The following is a 13,378-nucleotide window of genomic DNA, read 5'->3' on the forward strand; positions in this document are numbered from 1 at the left end:
ACCAAAAAAAAAAAAAACCCTGAACAACCTGTTATAATTCTTAGGCTATTGATAATTTCATAGCTTAGCACTCCTTTGTGAACTGAGTCTGCATATTAGCTTGTTCATGACCATAATGCTCCCAAATGGAAAGGACTCAGGGACAGATTAATTGATGTTTGGGATCCATTACAATGGCAGAAAGGATCAGAGAGATTATGTTACCTCCATTTGGTGGTAAAGTGGTGGTACTATAGCTACAGCTAATTTATGAAGTTAATTAAGTGCTGGGATCTCCTTTCAGAATGAGACAGATTGTCTTTATGACTTAAAGGTTCTATTTTCTCTCTGGACCATTAGGAGAAATCTACTGCTAATGCAGAAATCTGATCTAACTGAACTGCAAGGCTTCCTGATAAAAACCAATAGGAGGAGGTTAGGAGACTGACAAATTCCCCTGATTATGGTGGCTGATTCAGGAATAACTTTTATTTATCCATAAACAAATATGCTTGAAGGAGTGCATATGAAAATGCTACAGGAAATAAGGAATCCTTTTGTATTTGATAGCAAAGATCTGTAGCCAGAATTTCAGATACCTGCTGACCCCTAAATCATAGAACATTTCCCTAAAATCCAAAAAATTTATAACTCAAACCAGGCATTTTCTACACATCTCTAAAATATCTAATGTCATCTGCTTGGAGTTTCCTTGCACTTATACAAAGAACCCAGTGAAGTGAAAATGAGGAAACTCTGAATATGATAGCATAACCTCGTGTATTATGTTAGACATGACCAGGAAAAGAGGAACTTGATGACTTGGGACTGACTGCTGTTTTCAGCTGAAGTCATCTTTGGTTTATAACTTTCAGTCTTAGTCTTTTGCTTATTTAAAATGTTGAAAATTTGTAATCTTATGGAGATCTGTGAATAATGAGAACAAAAATTAGCCAGAAACATAAGCTGAAGACTTATTCGTTCTTAGTTACCTACTTGCACAGATTTTTTTTTAAAAAAAATACATTAAAATACCCAGATAACGGCTTCAGATCTTTGTTCCTGTCAATTTACTTACTCAGATCTTCATGTTCTTTTAAATTTAGTCTCATTTCAAAGAAAAATTTCCATGGCCTTTTTCTAAGGAATATTCAGGTCTCGGTTTTTTGGAAAAAGACACTAGAACACAATAATTTCCATGCTAATTTTATCAACTGAGGGGGGGGGGAGAGTAATGGGTGGTCGATACATTGATTTGCCATATGTATAGATTATTGATTATGGCAAATCAAAAATCTTAAGTTTTTCAGAAAGTGGGTGTTCATAGACAACCTAGCCAGTCCTGGATTCTTAAAGTACATTTGATAGGCTCTATCAGATAGAGCAAGTGCATTCATTTTGCTTTGTTGGATTTCATTTTACAGCTTCCAATACTTGGTCTAGCCATCTCAACCATGTTTTGGAAGGTACAAAAGTTCATTTGGCTGCCATCATGAGATTATTTTTTCATTCAGGTGGTCAATCCATTCTAATAATATTGGAGTATTGATAGTATATCAAGCAAAAATTCTTTCCTTTTTTACTTTATGGAGTCACTGTCTGGATTTCAGCAGCCCTAGCTAAGCTACAGCCAGTGTAGGTTACCTTTCTGCATGCTCTTTTACGTACCCCTAAACGTATTTCAAATTTTAATTTATTGTTGGAAACAGGTTGTAGTCAAATTTCTCTCTTGGGATGGGTAGCTGCTGTAAAATTAAAATTTTTAAAATTAGATTGTGAGTCTACCTGAGCTTTTAAAATGGATCCAGTTTGATTCCAATAAATGTTCCTGGGATAAGTTCATGGTGAACATGTTGTTGAGTTTAGTTTTGGTTTGCCTCTCTTTTATATTGATATATTACAGGCTGGAGATACAGTTTTTGATTTGTTGAGGGTACTGGACTAGGAGGCTATAATTTAAATGCTAGGAGATGTTGTTCTCCCTTATTTTGGGGATTCTCAGCCAAATAGTCGTTCTCAGAGACTTTGCGCTTGTGGTACAGATATAACCAAAGCTTTACCATTTAGATGTAGGTTGTATTCATCTATGAGCCAAATTTATACTGCTCCTGTTGAGCAGTTTTCCTTGTCTATATAATTTCTATTTGTTGTATCTTTTAGCTGGTAAAGCTAGACATATTACTTTGTCTGTGGCACTGTTTATATTTTGTGCCCTTAGAATTAGGCAGGCACATTTTAAAAATATCTCTGGGATTAAGTATTAGTGAGCTGCTAAGTATTAGTGGGCTGTTATTTAATTTATTTATTTAGTCAAGGTGCCTTAGGGCACGTAGGAGCTCTGATTTTGAAACAGGAACAGATCTATACATTTTTAGCCTCATGCCTTAAGGGAAACTACCTTCTAAAGTATATCTACTGCAGTCTGGGTGAGATTGATCCATAGAATGGATTTACTTGATCCCTGGAAGTTTTGCAGCCTGTCTCTTAACTGTTTGATTTTGGAATCATGACATTGTGAATTTATATGATGTCCTATTGTTCAAGAAATTTTGAAAAATTTTAAAACTTTGTTTTATATCCCTTCAGTGCTTTGTAATATTGATTAAAAGTGGTATATAAAGGAACACTGACATTTATTTGGAATTTCCTCTAATTTCAGGCACCAATAGCTTCTTCCTCGTGTGGCCTCCCCTTCTTTACCTCTCCCTCAGGTTTCTTGTTTCATGTTGAGGAGAACAGATGCTTGGCTACTGTGTTTTGGTGACAGATGGGGTTGCCAGATGGCCTCCCTATGAGAACCGGACAGGAGCCTCATCACTCACTTTTCCCCCTGTTTTGTGAATGCATAAAGCATGTGCACTTCCAAACTCTGCATGATAAAGTCACTAAGGGCACTCAGTGATGTCATTGCTGGCCTGGCAGATGGGCATGCCTGCTAGTTGCTTTGCCAGCTAGGTGCCTCTCCGATGCTTGGGGGGGGGGAAGGCGGATGGTCTCGCCACTTCCTGGGCTTGGAGGAGGCTGGCCAGATGAGCACTTCCCCTATGGGCAAAAATACCAGACATGTATGTGTCTGGTATTTTTATTACCAGACATCCCGGAAAGCTGGATAAAAAAACTGGACTGTCCAGGGGAAAACTGGACACCTGTCAACCCTAGTGGCATACATACATTTCCTATAATATTGTTCTAGCTCAAGTTGATGACATGTAGAAAATCTATCATTTGAAAGATTAATCTATATAGCTTTTAGAGAAAAGTTCTACAATCCAAGTGAGCAGATGCCTTAAAATATCCTGTTATGTGTTTCCATTGTGAAACAAAATTAACTTTAAAAAAATATATTGTTAGAATGCTGGGCTTCATTTTGGGGTTTAACAAGGAGAGGGAATGTTGAAAGGCAAATACAAACATGAAATTAAGAACAGAAAAAGCTTTTCAAAGCCTACGTGACAAGTTAAGAAGAACAGAAAAGGCCTGTGCAACAGAACAACAGATTCGCAGTTTGGAGCACAAACAGCAGGATAACCATCGACAATGGCTGCAGCACATTGGCATCTTCTGTTCAGATTAGGGTTGCCAGCCCCCTGCTGGGGGCGGGGAATCCACCACCACTAGCTACCACTACCCCCATGCTCCCTTGCCCAGAGGGGGGAAACAAAATGGAAATGGGGGGGGGGAGGCTAGTACAGATGTCAGTGATACACCCGTATCCAGCAATAGTGACAGGTCACCCCGGGGCTGATTCAATAAAAATCAGCGCCCCAAATAATGTTTGGGGCCAATTTTTACTGATTGGCTCTGGTGTAACCTGTTACTTCTGGATTGTGCTGGAAATGATGTAATCAGCTAGGGACACAGGCATGTATGCACATGTCAGTCCCTGATCCCCACACCCCTCCTCCATTTTTAGGTTGGTATGGACCTGAAAACCCTGCTTCAGATATTGTATTGGTGGGTGGGTATTATCTTTTGTCCAACTTAACTCAAATCACCTCAAATGAAAAACCAGAGCTATTGATTTTCCATCCCCAAACAAGCATATCTCACTGGTCATGTAGCTTATATAAGTATATTATATCTAATGCTAAACCTGCCACCCCACTCAGCATGTAGCAGAACACTTTTCACTCCAGTGGCCACACAGTAGCGACTCGGTCTGGCGGGAGATGAGAAAATGGAGACTTCTTCCTTCACAAGTCTTTGCACGTCCTCTGCTTCTTATTCTCCAGTACAGGGGTTCTAAACCTTTTGAAGCCTGTGGGCATATCTAGAATTCTGACACAGGGTGGTGGGCACAACCACAAAATAACTGCAGCAGGAGGTAAAGCCAACCACAAAATGGCTGCTGCAGGAGGTAAAGCCAACCACAAAATGGCTGCTGCAGGAGCCAACTACAAAATGTCAGGAAATGAGGTTACATATAACTCTAATAGTAACTTTTCAACATTTAAGGCAGAAGTTCTGCTTCACAAGATGCTGATTTAAAATCAACAATATACTGTTTTAAAATGCTTTATCTTCATATTGTTTTAAAATGCTTTATCTTCAGGCACACAGTGAAGATCACTATGATGGCAGTTGCTGCCAAAGCAATGTTTTTTTGAAAAAAATCTGCACAATCCATCAGATTTCCAATGGCCAATCAGAAGCTCTGCTGGGCAAATGCCCCATCTGGCCCCACCCAATTTTTAAAAACACTTGGCACGCACCAGAAAACATGTTGATGGTAGCATGGCACCCACAGGCACCACATTGGGGACTCCTATTCTAGCAGAGCCATAGGGAACAAAAATATCCAAGTAGCACCAGGAATATTAATGCCCAGTCTCAGAAACAGATATCTATACAAGTGAAATAATTTCCCCCCAATCGATATTTGCTGGCCACCTAGATCACTTATATATGCAGCAGCTAGAAACTACAAAGGTTTAGATACCAGAGGTAATGCTAATTTTGATTATTAACACAGGATGTCATATAGCAGAGCAGTGACATAACAGGTGTGCTCATTCCCATTACTACTTCACATTGTGATAAATATGACTTGTTATTGCTGAGAACTGCAGCCTATTAAAATGTAATGTTAACATTTGGATTAATATTCCCCATACACAAACTTGGGCGAGGAGAAAGAGAATTAAAGCATAAAATAATCTGATCAGTAGAAGCTGTAAATCCTGAATTACTCCTGTGGACAGGTGAAATCATAATACTGCACAATCACGTAACCATGGATAGAAAATGGGAAGTGCACTCTCCTTTCCCCTTGCAGCACACAAGGGTTGCTGTGAGGGTAAAACAGGAAGGTACCAAAATGTTGTAAGCCATTACAATCTTCTGACTCACCACCTCGCCAATGTGGGGATACAAGGGACTGCCTTACAGTGGCTTGTCCCTTTTCTCCACGGTCGGGGACAGAGGGTGGCTCTTGGGGAGAAATTGTCATCCCGCGACCCTTTGGTGTGCGGGGTCCCACAGGGTGCAATACTCTCCCTACTATTCTTTAACATCTATATGCGCCCCTTTGCCCAGTTGGTGCGAAGTTTTGGACTTGGGTGTCATCAATATGCAGATGACACCCAGTTGTATCTGATGATGGATGGCCGGCCCGGCTCAATTCCAGATGTCCTGGAACATACTTTTGCAGCCGTGACTGGTTGGTTGAAGCAGAGTCGGCTGAAACTGAACCCGACAAAGACGGAGGTCCTGTACTTGAGCCACGGGGGATTAGGTTTGGGACTCCAGCTCCCGGCCCTTGTTTAGTTTTGGTTACTTTTTAGACAACACTGTAAATTACAGGCACTGGCACTTTAAAAACATAGGAAATTTGTTGTATTAATGCTAATATTGATGTATGCTTTGCCTTATGTACATGCGATTAATTTTTTCATTGATATTTAGTACTATTGTTAGGCACACGCACTTTACATCTTTACCTACATAGGGATTTTGTTGACCTTGTTATTGAAATATGCCCTGCCTTTTGCACATGTAACCTACTTCTATGCATATACTATTTGTATGCTGATACTAATGCTGCTACTGTAATACGGTTTGCTTTATATTCATGTAAGCTATCTGTATGCACATATTGAATTTATTGGCATCTAACTGTTTTTGAACATATCAAGTAAATTTGATTTGACTCCTTTGGTGCTAGTTATGTTATAATGGCGTGTTTGTTAGTTTTCCTGTCTCCTAATCTTGGGGCAACATCAGATGTGCTCCAGGCTGTGAATCACATGCCATAATCTTTGGAAAAGGTAAACTTGTGCATGGTTCAAAGGAAAATGTATATGAAATTAACTATTGCAGGGGAAAGGCAATGGAAAATTATGCCCAACTGACTTCCTTGGGACTCAGTCATAGGTTTTTGGCTACTTACTTCAGAAACTGCTGTGATATCTGATTTTTCCTCTCACTCTCCTTATGAGTTACTTCAGGCTATTTTTACCCTCTAGATAGCTTGGAATATTTGTAAGTGTTGATCACAGGTGCTTTTACTTGCGTTGTTGTTATGTTTTATTATTACATTTTTCTTAGCTAAATGCCCATGGCTAAGAGTTGGGATAAAACCTTTCAGATATACGTAACTCCCAGTGTCTGCTTAATATCTATGCAACAGTAAGGTGAACATCCAACACAAAACTGAGTAAATAGGTAGGATGCAACTTTGTGGTCCATTTGCAGTCCTTTATGGTAATTTACTCTGAATGGCTCATCTCAACTATTAAGAACTGCTTTCCGATAACAGGTGGTTTCTAGCCTCTTGAAAGACTCGCCAGTTCTGTATTATAGATGCAAGAGCACTGGAGGATCAAACTAAATACAATGCAGGAGGTCCATGAGAATGATAGTTCATTAAATAAATGTTAGCAGTCCTTGTGACCAAGAAGATTAGAGAAATGATATGGGGATGAAAGTATTCAACCCTTTTCACCAGTGCAATTTGGTCAATATAGATTACCCAACCTATACACAGCTTCTAGTTCGAGGGGCGGGGGGGAGGAACAAATGTTGTACCTGTATTTCCCCCATAGAGTTAGTTTATTTCCTTATTTCCTTTGTTTATATCCTGCCCTTCTCCCCAGTGGGGACTCAAAAGCAGTTTACATCATTATTTTTCTTCCTTTGTTTCTTCACATCAGCCCTGTAAGGTAGGTTAGGATGATGGCATGTGGCCAGCAAGCTGCCATGGCAGAGTGTGGTTTTGAACCCGGAGTCTATCAGATTCAAGACCAACACTCAAACCACTACACACTACTTACATATGTAATATGTCTGTGATATTTTCCAAGAGGAATGATATAGGATCCCTTCTAGTGCTACTTCCTCAGAGCTAAGCTACAAGAGACGAATTACACGAAGAAGAGCACGTGAAGGAAGTCGCAATGTTAGCCAGGAAGCTAGCTGAGATCGGAAGGCTTTGTCAATTCCCCCTCTCTACAGAGCCAGGGAGATTGCTACTCAGAGGGTTTGTTTATTTCCTCTTCGCCTCTTAGAAGGAGAGGTGAAACTGACAGAGCCTTCGGGAGGCAAAGAAGAAATTAACAAACCCTCTGAACAGCAATCTCCCTGGCTCTGTAGAGAGGGGAAATTAACAAAGCGTTCTGATCTCTTTAAAACTCAGCTTCCCAGCTAACATTGCAACTCCCTTCACGTGCTCCTCCTCATTTAATTCATCTCTTGTAGCTTGGCTCTCAGTCTTCCAATCAATCAGGTGAAGCTGCTAATTTGATATATTTGTTTGCAAAGGGACCTCCAGTAAATGACATTTTTAACCTTGAGGAAAAGAAAACGAAAATAGTTGGTTTCAGTGCTACATGAAAAAATAAGGCACTTATAAGAGATATTTACTTTATCAAAGAAAATTAGACTGCCTGTGAAGACCCAATTAAAAGAAAACATCAGTGCATTCCAGAGATGCAAAGTACTCTAAAGTTATTATAAATTGTATTACATACATAAATGTGTGTCTTGATAAAGAGGCTTTCATACACACAATTCTTATAATCAGCATTCTTACATGCAGAACCATTTTAAGCATTCTCATTCTAGAATTTCTACAGCATTGTCTAAAATGCATTGTCCAAAAAAGAGATTCTTTTATTGCTGTTGAAATAAATATTTGAACTGCACAATTTAAATATAAAATTGAAATTATGACCTCATGGAACAACATTTTTTCCCTAAACGTTTTCATCAAAAAGTGTGTTATCAAAGTTTTTAAATTTTTAAAAATTTATTAGTGCAAAAACATTAAAAAATAAAAAAGCAAACAGGAGATAAAAAAGTGCTAGCTACAAAAACAGTATTAAATATAGTATTAAGCGTTATGAATGTGACTTTTGTATTTTGATTAACTGCTTGAACTTTTGTACTGGTTTAGGTTATAGATAAAACAGACTAAAAAAGAAAACTAACCAAGAGTAGATATATAAATATTAATATAAATTTTTAGTTTTTAGTTTCAAATCACCCAATATTCTTAAAGTGCAAATGCCTAAAGGTGCTCAAGAGGTAAAAACTAAAAATTTATATTAATATTTATATATCTACTCTTGGTTAGTTTTCTCTTTGAAACTCTTTTGTCTATAACCTAGATAGCCTTTTGAGTTGTACAAAAACACTACTGGCAAATCTATACATAGGTATCTATAAAAGATTTCCAAATATCTAAAAATAAGTTCATGTGCAGTTGTCTTCTATATGTGGTAAGTTCAACTGCTGATAAATTTATAAGGTCTTCAATCCAGTTGTTTACAGGAGGTGGGCTTTCCAATGTTGAAGTATAAGTCTTTTAGCAACTGTTAAGGCACGGAGGGTCCATTTCCATTGACCATTGTTTAGATTTCAAGAGACAGGTAAGTAGTTTAATAGTATATTAACATCCTCAAAAATAAATGAGTTTTCTAACACAAAATTAATATGACTAATAACTTCCTCCCAAAAGGGTTGAATGACTAAACATACCCAAAGGGGTGACATCAAAGTTACAGATATGCATCTCCACATTTCAGCAAGTCCAATGGACAAAAAATGCTTTTCAGCCCAGTTTGATTCCTCATACTAGTGGAATCAGACCAGACTAAATCAAAAGTAAAATTCAACATTTTGTGTCCAGCAGATTACCACTGCGCTTCAGTTTTATTATTCGGTAAACAGGATGAGAGTTTCTTTTTAAGATATTCTATTTTCTGTGGGTTTGGCTAACCAGGCCATCTTAAAATAAATAGCCAAGTGGAGAAAATGGAGGCACACAGTCCATGATAGCCTCGGTTAACCCCAGTTAACAGGGACTAATAAGACAAATACTAGCTCAGCTTGGAATCTGCTTACACTGAATGAGAGTGAGTGGAAATCCTCACACAGCACATTTTATAGTTGCTGTTAATAATAGGAAGGGTGACATTTTAGGTGCCTAATGTGAATGCATAATTCAAGTCTCCTTATTTTACAATGCACAGTATAATATTCTGAAGTGGTAGCAAAGCAGCTACCTGAGGCAGAGGTGTATCTAACAGGTTTCATCAGATTATAGAGCAGGAGTGAACAAGGTCCTAAAGTTTGTTGGTGCGGTTAACAGAAATTTTCTGGGCAAGATTATGAAGAGAATAGACTGATCACAGACAACCCCCTATTTAGCATTGAATAAGCTCTTTTGCTTCCAATGTATTAAGAAGAAATAAACTACAGTGAATCTAGAAGCAATCACAAAATTATGTAAAATGTTACCAAATAAAAACCAAGGACTACTCTATTCAGAGTAAAACCGTTCTTTAAATTCCTGAACTACTCATTCAAAGATTAATTCACAAAGTGTTTTTCCTTACTGTAGTCATTCATATATAGGGTGTTAGCTGACTGTTAATATTCTGATTAATAGCGATGCAATCTTAAGTAAACTTTCCTAGGAAGCACACCCCATTGAACAGACCCCAAAAGGATTCTGAGTGGACTTACTTAGGATTGCTCTTTAGAAATCCTAAACATTGTTAAAATCTGAATACATGTTGCAGGACCCAATGCAATACTTTATCTGTGGCAGTTGGATGCAAATTTTACTTCCTGTGGTATAAGACGGGATAAACATGATGGCTTTCCAAAGACTATAATAAGTTATGAATGATCAGACAAATATTAAAGTCCAAGTGTACAGTGGTAACTCAGGCTTAGAATTCTGCTAAGTAAACGACTTGATAGTACATTAGAATCTCTGTGCCTGGCCCGGTAATGGTGGTATTTATATTAACTATATTTACACTATATTTTTCTCTTTCTCCATAAACCAGAAATGTTTGCATTCTAGAAAGCCTCCCTCCCCCCACCGGCCCAAGTACATGAGTACTGTGGAAAAATGGAACAAGGACATATCCTGAATTTAATCCACTCTGTTGTTGGGCCTTAATTCAGAATTCTGAATCCTGATGACCAATTATTGGATCACTGAAGCTATCCACTAACATGATTGTATTAGTTCTTTTGCCTTGGTTTTTGAACACAGACAGCTCTGTGTACTCTTCTCAACTTTGTCTACACATTCTACAAGGATCTTTTAAAACCAGCAAAGAAAAATGTGTCCATCCCATTTACTTTGCCACCAGTTGTATTCTGATTATGCTAACTGTTCATGCTCTCTGCTTTTAAATCAAGACATTTATGCTCATTCCAAAATGAAAAACAATAAAGCATCTCCTCTGGCACACCTAAACTGGAATTCTGTCTTTATTTGATGCAGAACTGGTTGTAATGATGACTGCATTGAGAATGCAAGGAAGGAAGGAAAATTGCTAGAAAACTGGTCTACAAAGGGGAAAGGTTGTCTTCAAAACATCTCCTTCCAATAACATTACATGAAAATACAGGAAATTGCTGGCCTCAGGTAAAAGTCTCTCTTTCACATGAATATTCATGACAAGCAAACAGGAATATGCAGCCAAGGTTGGCTTCATTCCATTGACAGGCACACACACAGACACACGCAAAACCAGTCTGCTACCACAGAAAGGAAATGAAAATGAACAATATACAATAATAAGATGAGGCTTTCCCCCATCAAATTATGAAGTGATGTTCGTATATAAAGGAAAACAAAACGAAAAAAATGCAACACTTGCCAACTGTTTTACTGCATTTGCTACTCTATCTCAATAATAAGATAAATCTGTCAGAACCTGAATGTTCAAATAATAATACTTTCCAAATTATCTTTACATGAGGGGTCAAGGCAGTAAAACCGAAATTGGCAGTCACTACAGATGTTGGAAGAAAGATTACACTTTTCAACTAGTTACTATATTCACTAGCTAGCAAGTAAACAGCAGCCCTTTGAAACTAACAATAGCACAGAACAGTTAATAAAACTAATCTGTGTTTTAACTGAAGTTCCTCTTAACATATTGGATTCCTTTCAGGAAGGAGGTGGATAGTAATCTGGGCAAATGCAGCCCTCAGCATGCACTGTGTGCCTATCTATACAGGTTTCCAAGACAACTACTTATTGACTTAAAAAAATATGAATTACCCGAGCAAAACAACAACTCCATTGAGTTGAGACTTTGCACATTCTGTGGCTTTTATATTCTAGAGTTCAAAATAGTAAAAACATCATGCAGGTGAAGAACAAGAGATCCTAAATCAGTCAATAAAATGACACGGCAGTGGTAATTAATATAGTCGATGACACAGACGTAAGGAACCCTACAAATTTCCAGGCTTACTTCTATTAACTTTAGCTATTACAAAACAAGTAAACGAACTCCATCATTATTGTTGGAGGAACTAGCACAGTATTGTGTGGCTGACTGAAAGGTGGCTCAAAGTTGGGGGGAATCAGTGACCTTAAAAGATGTTAGAAGCTGGCTGGAAACTCTTAAGTAAACTCTTAGAACTCTCAAGCATAGGCATGCTGGAAAACCATGTGAAGCCACCCTTTTCTGTATGAACCCCCTCTAGTAATGAGATCATCTCCACAGGCTTTTCTCAAGAGGTGAGGGGACGCTATACAAGATTAGGCCTTTTCTGCAAGAGTTCCAGTGTTATGGAACTCTGCTAGGAGAAACTTACCATGTTCCTTCATCATCGTCTTTCTGGAGCAAGTTTAAAACTGCATTTTTTCAGTGGGATTTAGGATAAATGCCACTGATGTTGCTTCGTCTAATTTTGCGCGTAGGCTTTTTATTATGACAGCTTGTTACTGGTTATTTGCATGTTTGGTTTTATATGCTATTTAAAATGATGTTTTAGGTCACCCCTTGGTTCCCTTTTCAGATAGAGAAGCAAGATGTAGATGTTTTTGAATAAAGTGCATTCCCATTTGAATTTTTAAAAAAATGAACATAATGATATTATGGACTGATTCCTTTTTAAAGGGTAGGCCCAATGAACATTTTTTTCTCTCCTGTGGATTATTCAATTTATTTCAGAAACAGAGAGACAGTAAGAGATGGTAAAGTGTGGGAAGGTGTGATAGAAAACAGTAGTCAATTACAGGAAGCATCAGGCAAAAAAAAAGTATGTACTATAGTAATTTTTTTCAAAAGTGACTCAAAAGTGGAGTTAATGTAGGTATCTAGGAAAAAATAAAAGCATCCTCCCCCAAAGTATGGATATAAATGATAATTATGACTCAAGCCAGAAGAAAGTCCATTTACAATAATATCTATCTAATACATTTTTATCCTACCCTTTGGAGTTCAGAGCAGCATACATGGTTATACATCCCTCTAATATAAAGGGGTAAGTACATAATTTTCTGCAGTATCCAAAGAATGGGAGCCAAGGACACACATTACTTTTGCATACTGAAAGAAGATTCAGGATCAGATGTAAAAAAAGATACAATGTAAAACTGGCTGCCCCAGAGTGTGCTACAATCTATAACGTGAGAATTAGCTCTCAAAAATGTAATTCAAAATCAAACTAAACAAAGAAAAAAATCCACATAGAGATACAAACAGGATCCTTGTATTATCAGACATGAGTTAGACAGCTTTATTAGATAGTCAACTGCAGAATATTAGGAGCAGGTCAAGTCACTTTGCAAAAGCTTTTTAAAAATGCAATTCACTGCACAGTGAATGGTGGATCCATTCTATAGTACCTCTGACCCAATCAAGTATTGCAGTGAGTCTAATCTGATGGGTAACAAAATGCTGACGCTGAGCTCTGCTTTCTTTATTACAGAACAAGCCTATAAGACCTCAGGCAAAATCTGTCTGCTGCATTAACTGAGGATGCTGAAAATAGAAACATTGTGATTGTCTAACAAATTGTAAACTGGCATGAAGGGTTTATGAGTGCTTCTCAGCCAGCATGTGAAATAGAGTAATTATATTTGGGCCATGGTGGGGTGTGTCATTAAATCTAAAATAACAAAGTGGGACTTACAAGAACT

The 13,378-nt window shown here is 37.9% G+C and overlaps 1 protein-coding gene across 3 annotated transcripts in view; it reads right to left on the reverse strand.

Annotated features, from left to right (window-relative positions):
- The window catches only part of ARHGAP26 (Rho GTPase activating protein 26), a 401,231-nt gene that overhangs the window by 59,015 nt on the left and 328,838 nt on the right, over nt 1–13,378 (reverse strand). The window lies entirely within an intron of this gene.

Source organism: Eublepharis macularius, chromosome 4, assembly GCF_028583425.1.
Source record: "Eublepharis macularius isolate TG4126 chromosome 4, MPM_Emac_v1.0, whole genome shotgun sequence".
NCBI lineage: Eukaryota > Metazoa > Chordata > Lepidosauria > Squamata > Eublepharidae > Eublepharis > Eublepharis macularius.